The sequence below is a fragment of the Lolium perenne genome, chromosome 4, assembly GCF_019359855.2.
Source record: "Lolium perenne isolate Kyuss_39 chromosome 4, Kyuss_2.0, whole genome shotgun sequence".
NCBI lineage: Eukaryota > Viridiplantae > Streptophyta > Magnoliopsida > Poales > Poaceae > Lolium > Lolium perenne.
The window spans coordinates 306,373,370-306,389,819 of NC_067247.2; positions in this window are offsets into that span (position 1 = coordinate 306,373,370).

Consider the following 16,450-nt stretch of genomic DNA (forward strand, 5'->3'; position numbering starts at 1 on the left):
CGACCCGAGGTGCTTCAAATTGGACATCGGCAGGCAGAACAACTTCGGCTTCATGCACCAGGAAAAAGGGTGTATATTGTGTTGATCTGATTGACGTGGTTGAAAGTATAGAGATGGTAAACCTAGAGGGGGGAGTGAATAGGTTTCTACAGATTTTAATTCTTTCTTTGCAATATTAGGCTTTGCGGAATATAAAGGTGAGCCTAATGCAAACTAGGTGAAGCAACCTATATGAAGATACAACTATCTCGAGCACGAAGGCTCTCTCAGGCAGTTTAAATCACAAGTAAGGAGTTTGGTTAGAGATAACCGATAGCACGCGGAGACGAGGATGTATTCCCGTGTTCCCTTGCTTTGCAACAAGGTACGTCACGTTTGGAGGGGTGGAGGTCCCACGAAGGATTTCCCACGCCATGAAGGCTCACCCTATTCTCCGGAGCCTATCCCACGAAGGAATAGCTCACTCACTTGTGGTAGACTTTGAGGTAGCCTCCAAACCTTCACAATCTTGCCCGGAGCAAATCCATAGCCCGGATGCTTCCGGACTCCTCTTGCCCACCTAGGGTTTCCAAGGAACCCTAGGAAGCAAGCTTCTCGATGAATACAAGGGGGAATGAGATTTGGCTTGGTAGAACAGTAGATCGGGTCCTCCTCTAGTGATTCCCCGGAGGGATTTGAGTTTGGGTGGAGGAGGAGGGAGGTCGGAGGCTTTTGGTGTTTCTAATAGAGTAAGAGAGAGAGCTCAAGAACAGCTTGTAGTGTGTTGCTTGACTGTTCAGAGGTAGGAGAAGGCCTATTTATAGTGTTCTTCAAAATATGGCCGTTGGTCACTTGCCACCTCAGCTTTTTCCTCGACAAACCCGGTTGACCGGACCACAGACCGGGCAGCCCGGTGGTGAGGCCGGTCGGACCGGATCAGCGACCGGATCCCCTTTGCGTCGTCCTGGAGCTCCTTCGGTTGGCGGCCGGTTGGCGCCCGGTTGCCGCCCGGTCGACCGGGCCGAGCGCCGGACTTCCCGGTCTGTAGGCCGGCTGACCGGTCGGCAACCGGATCTGCTGGCTCTTCGTTTGGAGCCCGGTTGCCGCCCGGTTGACCGGGCCGAGCGCCGGACTCCCCGGTCTGTAGGCCGGCTGACCGGTCGGCAACCGGATCTGCTGGCTCTTCGTTTGGAGCCCGGTTGCCGCCCGGTTGACCGGCCAGCACGCCGGACTGGCCGGTTGCTGGCCCGGTTGGACCGGGCTGCAGACCGGATTTCTCCTGTAGACCCCTTTTTGATTGTTGTTGAAGTGGGGGGTCTCCTTTAGCCTTCTTGATCCTTTTATACACCATTTATGCATCATTGCCTAATACCTGAGATTATCCTTTTAAACATATTAGGCTAAATACTTTAGCACGGTGTCATTGTTACCAAAATAATGGATAAGGGTAAAATACCCTTACAATCTCCCCCTTTTTGGTATACGATGACAAACCGAGCTAGAGTCACAAATAGATATTATGATAAGCTCTAAACCTTGATTCCATATAAGATATTACGACAGCTCCCCCATAATGTGTGCACTTGGAGAATTTGCGTTTGAATGCAAAGTGCACCATTTGTGGAACATGAGAAGCTCCCCCAATATCTTTAGGAAACAAGCATGGTATGGAGATGGGCATATCAAGATATATAAGCATATCACACATAATCATCCTAACATAGAGTAGCACACATAATAGTCGTCCATACACATCCATACACGAATTATTGGAGGTAGCAAATGGTTCTTGAAAAACTCAAAGCAAACAAGCACAAGCCATATAAAATCCAAATAAAGCAACTCCCATGGCTTGTGACAATCAAAGAACCCCGTGGTCCTAGACTCTACTCTCTTCTCCCCTTTGGCATCGGAACACCAAAAAGGCGAAGAAAAGAGGAGAGATGCTATCACACCCATCAATAGTGACCAAGCCCGATCGAGGAGGAGCTCTCGCCAGCATCGCGTGCATCCGCATCACCCTCATCGTCATCACCATCATCATCATCATCAGCAGGAGTGGGAGCACGAGCAGTCCTAGAAGGGAGAGCACCATGAGCGTACACGGAGAAGTCGAAGTTCTGGATCATCTCATCGGTAAGAGGAGGCATCTCCCACTGAGGTGCTACCACAGGCTCCATCTCAGGTCCAGGAGGAGGAACATGGTGGTTCCTTGAGGCCATGAACTCAGTCTGGCGCCTCCGTGTCTCCTGGGTCATATTAAGGGTCTGATGTGCAACATCATTGCTGTTCTTGCACATTTGCCACATGCTGGAGAAGAAGCGAGCGGCCCCATGCTTGGAGCGCCGAGAGTAGCTGGAGCTAGCATCATGATCATGGTGTTCCTTGGAACGACGCTCAGTGGAGGGCATCATGGAGGGAACGTCTGGACGAGTGGCCTCCTGAATGGGTATCCTGAATGGGTCCATGATGACTCTTTCACCAAGAACGTTGAGAGGAGCGGGAAGAATGTAGTTGATGAGCCGCTGAACATACTGAGCATAGTTGGGAGTCATGCGGTCCATAATTGCTCGCTTCAGTTCACAGTAGATAATATCACATCCATCAATCTTCCTTACCCTGTCAGGATGACAATAGTACATCAGATTTAGGTGATAGTTCTGGACTTCACTGGTGTCGCCAAACTTGCTGATGAGGCTCTCACGGAACATCTTGGCAAGTACAAGATATGAGTAGTACATCCCAGAGATAGTGGGAGGTCCAGGCGTAGGGTTCGCATGATAGCAGAAGGAGATGTCACCCTTAGTAAGCTTGGGCCGTGAATGAATCTTGTACCCTAGAACACTGTCATCACCACAATCCATGGTTGCACGGAACTGAGAGTAAGAGCATGAGTACTTCTCCTTGCCAGTCATCCAGGTGATGGTGCAGTCCGCATCATCATGGAAGAAGACGGTGCAGTGGAACTGATGGACAAGGAGGGGACAGAAGGTAGGATCATCTTGTTGATCATCAAGCTTGAGGCACACAAGGTCATACAATCCCATACCCTTCAAGGTTTCCACCACAAAGCGGTACTTTGTGGCGTCGTGCAAGGCAAACTCGTCAGGATTGATGGCCTTGGGCGATACAATATCACCATTCTTCATAAACTCATGAGAATCATAGTAACCATCCCATAGGGCTGCTTGTGTCTTGGTCCAGAAGGACTTGCCCCCACGAGTGTAAGTCCGTTGCTCAAAGCGATACGGATTCACCGTCCTCCATTCCTGCCACTCAACATGGTTTGCATGCCCAACATTGATAGTTGGCACTATCTCATCATCCTCTTGGGCGGCATGCTTATCCTTTTTCTTGCCACCAACAGACTTGGTTCTACCCCGAGCTGAGCTGCCAATGTCAGTACCCTGATGAGCTGGAGGGGGTGCGCGACTACTAGAACGGCGGGGAGGATCAGCAGTCCTTCCTCTCTTGGCAACATTGCCACGTGGCTCACCACTCCAACTACTTGTGAATGAGAAAATAGAGCAAGGATAGCAGTGGGGTAAGTGTACATGTCATCAGTAAGAGGGAAGCCAAAAGAGCATAGCATATATCCAAGTGTAGTGATGAGATTGTGCGAAAACTGGGCAATCCGGCGCACAGGCCGGTCCAACCGGGCAGCAGACCGGACGAGCCGGTTGGCGCCCGGTTGTGACGCAGGGCCGGCCGGTTGAGCGGCGATCGGCAAGGCTGGGGACCGGATCTGTCGATGTGTGAAGTTTTGCCCAGATTTTCTACCACAAATTCATGCAAAAACTCATAAACTTGAATATAGACTATAGCAATATAATCGAGTAAGTGCATTGTGTGGTGAGACACTCTAAAGGCATGAGGACTTACAAACCCTAACCCTAACCCTAAAATTTCCCCAAAACTTGTCCAAAATTTGCAAAGTGTGAGGGAGACTAGAGGATAGGGAGAAAGGGAGAGTACATTACCCGAAGACATTGTCCTCCTTGATCAAGAGAACAAGAAGAACACAAGGTAAGGCTTGAAAAACCAAGAACACCAAAAATTCCCAAACTAGCTTGAGAGGGCTCAAATCCTTCAGTGGAGATGTCCCAAAGAGCCCGATCTATGTTTTGGTGGAGTTTGGGGGGGTTCTTGTGGTGGGAACGGCCTAGATCTTGGTGGAGGTGATCAGGGCGCCGGCCATGGAGTGTGGAGGTTGGGGAACAATGGGGAAGATGACCCCAAGGGGTATCCCTTCCCCAATTTATAGTAGGCTGCGCGGCCGGTCGGGCGCCCGGTCGACCGGACCTGGCGCCGGCTGACCCGGCCCAGATCCCGGTTGGCGCCCGGTCAACCGGACCATCCGGTCAGGGACCCGGTCCAACCGGGCCAGGGACCGGCCAGCCCAGATTTGTCTAATTTTGCCTCGTTTTAGCCCCTATGCTTTGTGTAAACGTGTGAGAGTGCTCAAATGATGACATGTACATATAGATAGATAGATGATGATGAGATGAGCATAGACATGGGGTTGGAAACACAAAGTTCTCTAGGCATACCCATTGGAGAGAAAATCCAAACAAAATGTGAATAGCAACAATGGGCATGATTCGAAGTATATATCAAGAATCATAAGTCATTTTGGAAATGATGTTCGCAATAAGATCATTTGGCCTTATATAGTCAAATCAAGTTGTAATGAAGGCTCAATAAGGGGCGGGGGATTACTCCCCCTATGTGAAAGCGCAAATGTCATGTGACCGCGAAGAGACATGCTTGGGTCCATATAATGACATTGGGTCTATTTATGTTGCACACATAGGTATGCATCGTACCAAAACATGGTAGGATGACTATCCCCATATGTGCTATACCTCTAAGCTAGATAGCAAGATAAATGCAAGAATATAGTGCAAGAAGTTAATCAATCCAAGTTTTTAGGATCAAGAATACCAAGTTCTCCTCTCAAGTTAACAAAGCGGGCTTCATCCAAAGGCTTAGTGAAGATATCCGCCAATTGGTAGGTTGTTCCCACATGAGTGAGATCAATATCCTTATTGGCAACATGATCACGTAGGAAGTGATGGCGAATGTCAATATGTTTGGTGCGACAATGTTGAACCGGGTTGTTGGCGATCTTTATTGCACTTTCATTGTCACAAAGAAGAGGCACCGTACCAAGAGACACACCATAGTCTTTCAAGGTTTGCTTCATACATAACAATTGAGTGCAACAAGATGCCGCGGATATGTATTCGGCTTCGGCGGTGGATAGTGCGGTGGAGTTTTGTTTCTTGGATGACCAACTCAACAATGACCGGCCAATAAATTGGCAAGCCCCGGAGGTAGACTTCCGATCAACCTTATCACCGGCCCTATCGGAATCCGAATAGCCAATGAGTTCAAAGGTTGACCCCTTTGGATACCATAGCCCGAGAGTAGGAGTGAGAACAAGGTATCTTAGATTCCGTTTGACCGCCACTAAATGGCTCTCCTTGGGAGCGGATTGAAAACGAGCACACATCCCTACACTTAGCATTATATCCGGCCTAGAGGCACAAAGGTAGAGCAAGGATCCTATCATGGAGCGGTATACCTTTATGTCCACATCCTTCTCACCGTCACATGAACCAAGTTGCCCCTTTACGGGCATGGGTGTCTTCATTGGACTCGCATTGGTCATGTTGAATTTCTTGAGCATGTCCCTCACATACTTTTCTTGAGAGATGAAGGTGCCTTTTGCAAGTTGCCTCACTTGGAAGCCTAGAAAGAACTTCAACTCTCCCATCATGGACATCTCAAATTTCCTAGTCATCAATAGCTCAAAAGCTTTGTTATGATTGGGGTTAGTTCCACCAAAGATAATATCATCAACATATATTTGACATATAAAGAGGCCACCCCCTTTAACCCGCTTGGTGAAAAGGGTGGAATCGACCGTACCCATGCAAAACCCATCATGTAGTAAGAAATCCCTAAGGAACTCATACCAAGCACGTGGAGCTTGCTTGAGACCGTAGAGTGCCTTATGGAGTAAATACACGTGGTTGGGTCGGCATGGGTCTTAGCCCGGGGTTGAGCCACATATGCGGTTTCTTTTAGGGGACCATTCAAAAATGCACTTTTCACATCCATTTGATATAATTTTAAATTGTGGAAAGATGCAAATGCAAGCAAAAGACGAATAGCTTCAAGACGGGCTACCGGCGCAAAGGTATCCTCAAAATCCATACCTTCTATTTGGGAAAACCCTTGCGCCACTAACCTTGCTTTGTTTCGCATGACAATGCCATTCTCATCTTGCTTGTTCTTGAATACCCATCTGGTCCCAATGACATTGATGCGATGATCCTTGGGTCTCACAACTAGAGACCATACTTCATTACGAGTGAAACACTCCAATTCTTCTTGCATGGCAATTACCCAATCCGGATCGACCAAGGCTTCATGTACCTTAAGTGGTTCAAAACTAGACACAAAAGCATGATGTTGACAATAAGTGATAAGTAATGCATGGTGTCTACGAGTTACCACTCCTCTTGAGATGCTACCAAGGACTTGATCCACTTTCATGTCACTTGCCCTTGTAGCGGCCTTGATCTTCCGAATGGTTCCTTCATGATCAATGAATTCACGAGGGGGAGAAGAAGTAGGGGCCATAGGGCGGAGTGCTCTCGGGACGGTGGTACGCGATTTACCCAGCTTCGGAACACCTGCACGATGACAGGGCCTACTGCTGCTTGTCTGGAATTATCTGGGCGCTTTCGCGTTGTTACAATGAGTTGTCGTTCTGAACGTGCCTCTAAGGCTCCCAGGATCCGGCTTATAAAGGCGCACGGATCTAGGGTTTACATGGAGAGTCCTAGCCGGATTACAGGTCGCCTAACTACGGTACAAGGTCTTGCCGTGTACGTCAAGGATCTGCCTTCCTCCCTACGTCGTACTGGATCCGGGTTCCACATGGGCCTCCATGGATCCGGGTTACTCCTGGGCCTCCATGGATCCGGGTTACTCCTGGGCCTCCATGGATCCGGGTTACTCCTGGGCCTCCATGGATCCGGGTTACTCCTGGGCCTCCATGGATCCGGGTTACTCCTGGGCCTCCATAGATCCGAGTTGCACATGGACCTTCACGGATCCGACTTCCTCCGATGGTCGGTTGGGATCCGGCTTCCCTATCCTGGGCTGGACTTCATCCTTTAGGATCAACAGCAACTGGGCTGCCCGGTGGACCATAAGCCATCACCACCATCTGTGGGCCACCCGGGCTTGCCAGAATCGGACCATGTCGATGGTATACCTATGAAGTATATCCACAACAGTAGCCCCCGGAGTTCTCCAAGATTCACCGTTCTTCCATCCAGCTCAGCTTGCGCATGTATCTTCATCCTTTGGCTGGAACGAATAATAGAGAATCTTGAAGGACTCCAAACTTCGTATCTCCAACCAAGTATTGGTCGGAAACTTCATGATCCAATGGTCAGATTCTTCGGAGACACCATCCAACATAATCTTCGGTATGGATCCGACTAGCCAAATGTAGGTTCGGATCTGACTAGCCAAAATATAGGTGTGGATCCGACTACCCAAAATATAGGTGCGGATCCGGCTGCCAAAAATTGAGGTGCGGATCCGGCTACCAAATATTAGGTGCGGATCCGGCTACCAAAAAATTATGTGCGGATCCGACTAGTTAGCCAGATTTTCGCAATCTTTGAAAATTTTCTTGACATAGCCATATGTATGTAGCCCCCGAGCGTTGAGTCGGCTTGCTCCAAGGAGACTCGATGCTCAGAAACTTAGCCCCCAAGCGTCAAGGTGGGAAATTTCCGGCATGTTGCTCCAAAGAGAACTTCATCGATGTAGCCCCCGAGCGCCAAGGTGAATTTACTTGAAAATCCGGCTTGGTGCTCTTAGAGTAGCTTTATCTTTATATGTGACTTAGGAATAGCGTAAATCCCAAGCATCTAGGCGGAAATTTCCAGCACTGATACCCGAAAGGAAACACACTTTTCACCTAAGATCAAACCGCAGCCCCCGAGGGTTGGTTCCGGCTAAGCATAGCGGAATCAAGACTCAAGTTGCTTTTCCAGCTGTGCACGCCATGGATCCGCCTAACCTCGGGGGACTGTTGTACGTCCAAGCGTCATGTACCTGATACATAAACATAAAAACATATTTGTATTAAATTGTTTCTTTGATCATGTTCAACGAACAAATGTAAGGCGGAACAAAAACGGCCTTTGAACAAATGTTTTAAAGCTGAAACTATGCAGCAGTTGAACAACATAAAACTGTCAAGGCGGAAAAAACTCGACTATCTTGAACAGTTAATGTAATTTATATGTTTTAAGCAAGTGCTGGTTTATCCGTTCTTCTGGTTTATATGCTTGACTTTTCGCGAGACGGCAAACTTTAAACACAGAACATCCGCTGAGGCGATAGCGCTTAATAGCGAAACAATCAAGAACCTCAGAAATAGAGGCCGGCTTTAAGTACCGAGATGTCACTACTAAGGAATCCACACATAAAACAACAGAAAACGTGTAGGCCAGAAAACTCAAGCTAACGCCCGAAGGCGGAAATTTTGCAGCGTACTGGAGCCTTAAGCGGCAAAAACAGTACAAAGTTTTTCACGAGCGCAAGGCAAATCGTGGGAAAGATATGACCAACAGTGAAAGCGGTAAAAGACTCAGGATATGAGTGAACCAATCTTAATCTCATGATCATACAATTTTAAAATATTAAATATAAATAGGCACTTAGCTGTTTGGAGCGGAGTCAACGTCGGTCGTGGTGGTTTTTCTTCAGCGTTCCGTCGAGCCGGTGCGAGATTGATTGTCGCAGTGGTGCAGATCCACCTACCAAAATTTAGGTGTGGATCCGACTTCCAAAAATTTAGGTGCGGATCCACATACCAAAATTTTGGTATGGATCCGGCTACAAAAATATAGGTGCGGATCCGACTACCAAAATAGGTATGGATCCGACTACCAAAAATTGAGGTGCGGATCCACCTACCCAAAAATTGAGGTGCGGATCCGGTTACCCAAAAATATAGGTGCGGATCCGAGTACCAAAAACGTAGGCGCGGATCCGGCAACCAAAAACATAGGTGCGGATCCGTCTACCAAAAACGTAGGTGCGGATCCAGCAACCAAAAACATAGGTGCGGATCCGAGTACCAAAAACGTAGGCGCGGATCCGGCAACCAAAAACATAGATGCGGATCCGAGTACCAAAAACGTAGGCGCGGATCCGGCAACCAAAAACATAGGTGCGGATCCGACTACCAAAAACGTAGGCGCGGATCCGGCAACCAAAAACATAGGTGCGGATCCGACTACCAAAAACGTAGGCGCGGATCCGGCTACCGAAACCAGAATTTGAAATTTTCAGATCTAAGGTGGAGTCTTCCTTAGGAAGGTCCAGCAACTCAGATCGAATCTTTGCAGCTGCGTCCTGCTCGGTGGCGGTCGTAGCTACATTACTTACCAGTGCGTTTCCGTCGAAATCAACGGTCTCGCAGATGAAGATGTGGAACCCGCCCGGTTCCGGCCTCCAGACGCCGCAGGCCCCACGGTGGGCGCCAACTGTCGTTGCCTAATCGACGGTACCCCGGAGGAGGGATCCTCACGAGGGGGAGAAGAAGTAGGGGCCATAGGGCGGAGTGCTCTCGGGACGGTGGTACGCGATTTACCCAGCTTCGGAACACCTGCACGATGACAGGGCCTACTGCTGCTTGTCTGGAATTATCTGGGCGCTTTCGCGTTGTTACAATGAGTTGTCGTTCTGAACGTGCCTCTAAGGCTCCCAGGATCCGGCTTATAAAGGCGCACGGATCTAGGGTTTACATGGAGAGTCCTAGCCGGATTACAGGTCGCCTAACTACGGTACAAGGTCTTGCCGTGTACGTCAAGGATCTGCCTTCCTCCCTATGTCGTACTGGATCCGGGTTCCACATGGACCTCCATGGATCCGGGTTACTCCTGGGCCTCCATGGATCCGGGTTACTCCTGGGCCTCCATGGATCCGGGTTACTCCTAGGCCTCCATGGATCCGGGTTACTCCTGGGCCTCCATGGATCCGGGTTACTCTTGGGCCTCCATAGATCCGAGTTGCACATGGACCTTCACGGATCCGACTTCCTCCGATGGTCGGTTGGGATCCGGCTTCCCTATCCTGGGCTGGACTTCATCCTTTAGGATCAACAGCAACTGGGCTGCCCGGTGGACCATAAGCCATCACCACCATCTGTGGGCCACCCGGGCTTGCTAGAATCGGACCATGTCGATGGTATACCTATGAAGTATATCCACAACACATCTCTTGCTAGTACTTGATCATGAGGGACCACTTGAGCTTGATCATGAGTTGAGGATGTTTCTTGATCATCATCATGATCTTGCTCCGTGGAATGAGGATCTTCTTCTTGTTCTTCGGATTGTGACTCATCTTGAGTAGAGGATGGTTCTTGAGTTGCACTTGATGGTTCGGCTTGAGTTGAGCTAGGCTCCACTTGTGGCGTGCTTGAAACATCTACTCCATCATCTTGATCATCATTATGAACCTCCATGGGCCGGATGTGTCCAATGCCCATATGCTTGATGGCACTAGATGGATCATCATCATTACCTGCAACACATGGAACAACTTGCTCCACTTGGGAGCCATTATCCTCCAAGAACACCACGTCACAAGATACTTCAATAGTCCCGGTGGACCGGTTGTAGTATCTATAGGCGTGAGAGTTCTCCGCATATCCAACAAATATACCCTCTATGGTTCTAGTTTCAAATTTACCGAGCTTTCCTTTGTTGTTTTTAACAAGACATTTGCATCCAAAAACACGAATGTACATGACGTTAGACTTGTTACCGGTAAGGAGCTCGTATGGGGTTTTGTTGTGGAGGGGACGGAGGAAGAGCCGGTTGGAGTAGTGGACGGCCGTAGAGATGGCTTCTCCCAAAAAGTTGTGGGGTGAGTTGAATTCACTCAACATGGTTCTTGCCATCTCAATGATAGTCCGGTTCTTCCTTTCAACAACACTGTTTTGTTGAGGGGTGTATGGCGCCGAAAACTCATGCTTGATGCCCTCATCATCAACAAACTCTTGCATAGTGTAGTTCTTGAACTCGGTGCCATTGTCGGTCCTAATTGCCTTGATCTCGGATTCATACATGCGTTGAGCTTTCTTGGCAAAGATGATGAACTCTCTATGGGTCTCGTCCTTAGACTTAAGGAGAAAGACCCAAGAGTATCTTGAGTAATCATCAACAATGACAAGTCCATACTTGCTCCCACCAAGAGTATCATAATGTGATGGCCCAAAGAGATCCAAATGAAGGAGCTCCAAAGGCCTAGATGTGGTAACAATACTCTTGATAGGATGCTTCTTCTTGAGTTGCTTTCCGTCTACACATGCACTACAAACACGATCTTTCTCAAAAGAAATGCCGGTTAGTCCCACGATATGCTCACCCTTTAGGAGTTGTTTAAGATTTCTCATGTTAACATGACAAAGGCGGCGATGCCACAACCAACCTTCGTCATGCTTGGCCGCCATTAGACATGTGGAGAAAGAGGGGCTCTCTTTCGAGAGGTCAACCATGTAAAGGTTGTTCTCCACATATCCAACGAGGACCAATTTGAGATTGTCACTCCTAAAGACTTTCACACAATAATTAGTAAAATATGAATTGTAACCGGCATCGGCAAGATGATATATAGAAAGTAAGTTGTAGCCAAGGGATTCAACAAGCATAACCTTCTCAAGGCATAAGTCCTTAGAGATTGCTACCTTGCCATACCCAAGTACCTTTCCCTTTGAGTTATCACCAAAGGTAATGCTTGACTTCTTGTTGATGTCTTCAATGAATTGATCAAGCACACCTCTTCCTCCGGTCATATGATTGGTGCATCCACTATCAAACACCCATTTTGGACCACCGGAGGAATACCCCTACAAAATCAAGTAGAGGATTTAGGAACCCATCGATTAATGGGTTCCTTTGCAATGGCAACAATATCTTTTGGTACCCAAATTGAGTACTCTCTATAAGCATAGCCATTAGGAGGGCCAACATAGTTAGCATAGACATCACCATAATAATCAACAAATAATGCATAGTGATCGTTTGGCCCCGTGCGGTCACTACTAGTGGCTTTGCCCTTTGAGGCTTTGCCATTATTAGTGACCTTCTTGTTCTTATCTTGAGCGGGATTCTCCTTCTTGTAGTTGTTCTTCTTGTAGGACTTGGGAGTGTATCCAAGTCCAAACTTTTGATTGTTTAACCTTTGCTTACTCAAGAGGTCATCCAATCCCATCTTGTTCTTGGCGGTGGTGAACTTGGCAAGTTCCTTTGTTAACCTAACATTTTCCTCAAGAATAGATGCTTGCTCACAAGAAGATTCATTAGGATGATAGTCGAGACCATATTTAGTCACCAAGGATTCAAGATATGCATTGGTCTCAACATGCAAGGAAAGTTCCTCTTGTAAACGAACATGTTCCTCAACAAGCTTAGCATGCTCACTAGTAAAAGAAGTGGAAGAACTAGCAAGTTTTTCAAAAACAATGGGATCCTTCATTGATTCAAGTGCATTTGTGTAGGTTTCTTGGAGTAGGTCATGGTTCTCTCCAAGTTTCCTGAGCTCATCCTTAACAAGCTTGTTAGCTTTTTCAAGGTGGTCAAGATCCCTAGTGAGAGAAGCATGAGCAACTTCAAGTTCCTCCTTTGAGGCATGGAGCACTTGAGTCAAAGATTGAGCCCTATCAATAGTTTCTAGGTCCTTAACTTTATCAAGTTCATAAGTTTCAATTTGTTGCTTAAGGCCTTGAGATATGCACCTTTCGGTTTTTAGCTCTTGTCTTAGGAGATTGAATCTCCGTTCCTTTTCATCCAATTGATATTCTAATTCCTCAATGGACTCATCCTTTTCTTTGAGAGAGTCCATCAAGAAATCAAACTTGACAAGAGCTTCACCACGAAGGGTGCATCTAACATTGTAAAGTTCTTTAAGCACAATTAATTCATCTTGATTTTCATTTTCATCATCAAGAACACTAGATAGAGAAGGTGGAGGTTCCATTACCTTGGTTTCTCTTGCCATTAGGCAAGAGCCAACGATTGTAGAGGGGAGAGAGTCATCGGAGTCATCGTCTTGAGTTGTTCTTGCCATGAAGGAAGAACCAACATCATTCTCCGTGGAGTAATCCTTGGAGTAGTCATATGTGAAGAGTGACCCGGGCTTAGAGAAAGCCAACCCGGCCACTCCGGCCTCCTCCTCCTCATCTTCCACTTCTTCATCGGACAAGTACTCGGCTCCAACAAAAGCCCTTCCCTTGTTCTTCTTGTATCGATCATTGATTGGGTTTGGCTTCAACCTTGGCTTGACCCCTTTGATGAACTTTGGCTTGTCTACCCTTTTCTCATAAGGGCACTCATTTGCAAAGTGGCTATCTTCATCACAGTTGTAGCAAGTTCTCTTCTTCTTCTTGTCATTGAAGAGCATTGGAAGCTTTCCCTTGTACTTCTTGGCAAAGAAGGCAAAGTCGGTACCAATGTCACTAGTTGAGGTCATCTCTTCCTCTTCTTCAAATTCATATTCCTCTTCTCCTCCATGATCGGCCCTAGCTTTGAGAGCAAGATTGCGTGGTGCTTCATGGTTGTGTGAGGCTTCATCAACACGGTTTATCGCCATGAGCCTCTTTCCCGCTTTGGCCATGTTTTCATTGGCGGCCACATAGGAGACTGGATCATCGGAGTTGAGGTCGGCACTCTTGGTCATGATTTGTAAGTTGAGTGCAAGATTGGTGTCTTCTTGTTTGACGGCAATCATAGCAATGACCTTGGACTTTATAAATGCTTCATTCATCTCGAAGCCGTCATTGTACTTCTCAACACCGAGTCCCTTGACCCTTACTCTAAGAGCACCGAGTCTTGCATAAGCATCGGCCACGGACTCTCCTTCTCGAATCATGAATTGATGAGCCTCTTGCTTTGCGGTCTCATAAAGAGCGGATTGGATCAAATCGGTTCCCTCTTGGAGTACTACGATTCGATCCCACAACTCTTTAGCGGACTCTATGTCATTGCCTTGATCAAGGAGCTTGCGGTTGATGCCACTCCTAATCTTGTCACGGGCGGAGGCGTTGAGTTGACGGTTGTAGAATTCGGTGGAGGTCAACCGAATGGGATCTTGTGGCTCCCGGTATCCATGAACAATGATCTCCCACAACTCCACGCTGCAGCTGCGAATATGAGATTCCATAGAAGATTTCCAAAAAGGAAAGTGAGTTCCATCAAAATGGGGAACATTCCCACTATGGTTTATATGAGGCATGGGTGAAGTGTTTTTGGGATAGTCATGGTTGACTTCGCGATAGCTCCCTAGTGAGGCCGAAGCCGTACTAGGAGGCCCACTAGTCAAGTTCTTAAGCATGGTAGACATCTCTGCCATTTGGCTTTGTAGCTCATCCTCCTTTTTCTTCTTCTCGGCATCATATGCCAAGAATCTAGATTTCATCTCTTTAACCGAAAGGTTAGAGTTTTCATCTAGACCCTCGAATAGTTTTTCCATCTCACTCTTAAGGCGGTGAAGCCCTTAATAAGAGTCCAGGCACTGATACCAATTGAAAGTATAGAGATGGTAAACCTAGAGGGGGGGTGAATAGGTTTCTACAGATTTTAATTCTTTCTTTGCAATATTAGGCTTTGCGGAATATAAAGGTGAGCCTAATGCAAACTAGGTGAAGCAACCTATATGAAGATACAACTATCTCGAGCACGAAGGCTCTCTCAGGCAGTTTAAATCACAAGTAAGGAGTTCGGTTAGAGATAACCGATAGCACGCGGAGACGAGGATGTATTCCCGTGTTCCCTTGCTTTGCAACAAGGTACGTCACGTTTGGAGGGGTGGAGGTCCCACGAAGGATTCCCCACGCCACGAAGGCTCACCCTATTCTCCGGAGCCTATCCCACGAAGGAATAGCTCACTCACTTGTGGTAGACTTTGAGGTAGCCTCCAAACCTTCACAATCTTGCCCGGAGCAAATCCACAGCCCGGATGCTTCCGGACTCCTCTTGCCCACCTAGGGTTTCCAAGGAACCCTAGGAAGCAAGCTTCTCGATGAATACAAGGGGGAATGAGATTTGGCTTGGTAGAACAGTAGATCGGGTCCTCCTCTAGTGATTCCCCGGAGGGATTTGAGTTTGGGTGGAGGAGGAGGGAGATCGGAGGCTTTTGGTGTTTCTAATAATGGAGTAAGAGAGAGAGAGAGCTCAAGAACAGCTTGTAGTGTGTTACTTGACTATTCAGAGGTAGGAGAAGGCCTATTTATAGTGTTCTTCAAAATATGGCCGTTGGTCACTTGCCACCTCAGCTTTTTCCTCGACAAACCCGGTTGACCGGACCACAGACCGGACAGCCCGGTGGTGAGGCCGGTCGGACCGGATCAGCGACCGGATCCCCTTTGCGTCGTCCTGGAGCTCCTTCGGTTGGCGGCCGGTTGCCGCCCGGTTGCCGCCCGGTCGATCGGGCCGAGCACCGGACTCCCCGGTCTGTAGGCCGGCTGACCGGTCGGCAACCGGATCTGCTGGCTCTTCGTTTGGAGCCCGGTTGCCGCCCGGTTGACCGGGCCGAGCGCCGGACTCCCCGGTCTGTAGGCCGGCTGACTGGTCGGCAACCGGATCTGCTGGCTCTTCGTTTGGAGCCTGGTTGCCGCCCGGTTGACCGGCCAGCACGCCGGACTGGCCGGTTGCTGGCCCGGTTGGACCGGGCTGCATACCGGATTTCTCCTGTAGACCCCTTTTTGATTGTTGTTGAAGTGGGGGGTCTCCTTTAGCCTTCTTGTTCCTTTTATACACCATTTATGCCTCATTGCCTAATACCTGAGATTATCCTTTTAAACATATTAGGCCAAATACTTTAGCACGGTGTCATTGTTACCAAAATAATGGATAAGGGTAAAATACCCTTACAGTGGTACGTAGGCTCCAAAGTACTGACAGCGGCTCTTTGACCCACGCATCGGCTGCCTTTGTGAGATGTTTCTTCATTCCGTCGCATATTAAACCGTTAATCTTCTCCACCTGACTGTTGGTTTGAGGGTGTGAGACCGAAGCGAAGTTGAGCTTGATGCCGAGCTTTTCACAGAATTTGTGGAACTCATCAGAGGAGAAGTTGCTTCCATTGTCCGTGATGATGTTGTGTGGTACACCGAAGCGGCAAGTGATGTCATTGAAGAATTTAACATCTCTTGCAGCTATTTGATTGGTGACTGGTATAGCTTCTATACACTTGGTAAACTTGTCGACCACAACCAATATATAAGTATGCCCTCCTGGCAAAGATTTTTGAATTGGCCCGACTTGATCGAGTCCCCACTGCACGAAAGGCCACGCGAGAGGTATTCTCATCAGGTCAGTGGCTGGAGCGTGCGGTTTTGGTGCAAAGCATTGACAGGGATCGCACTTCA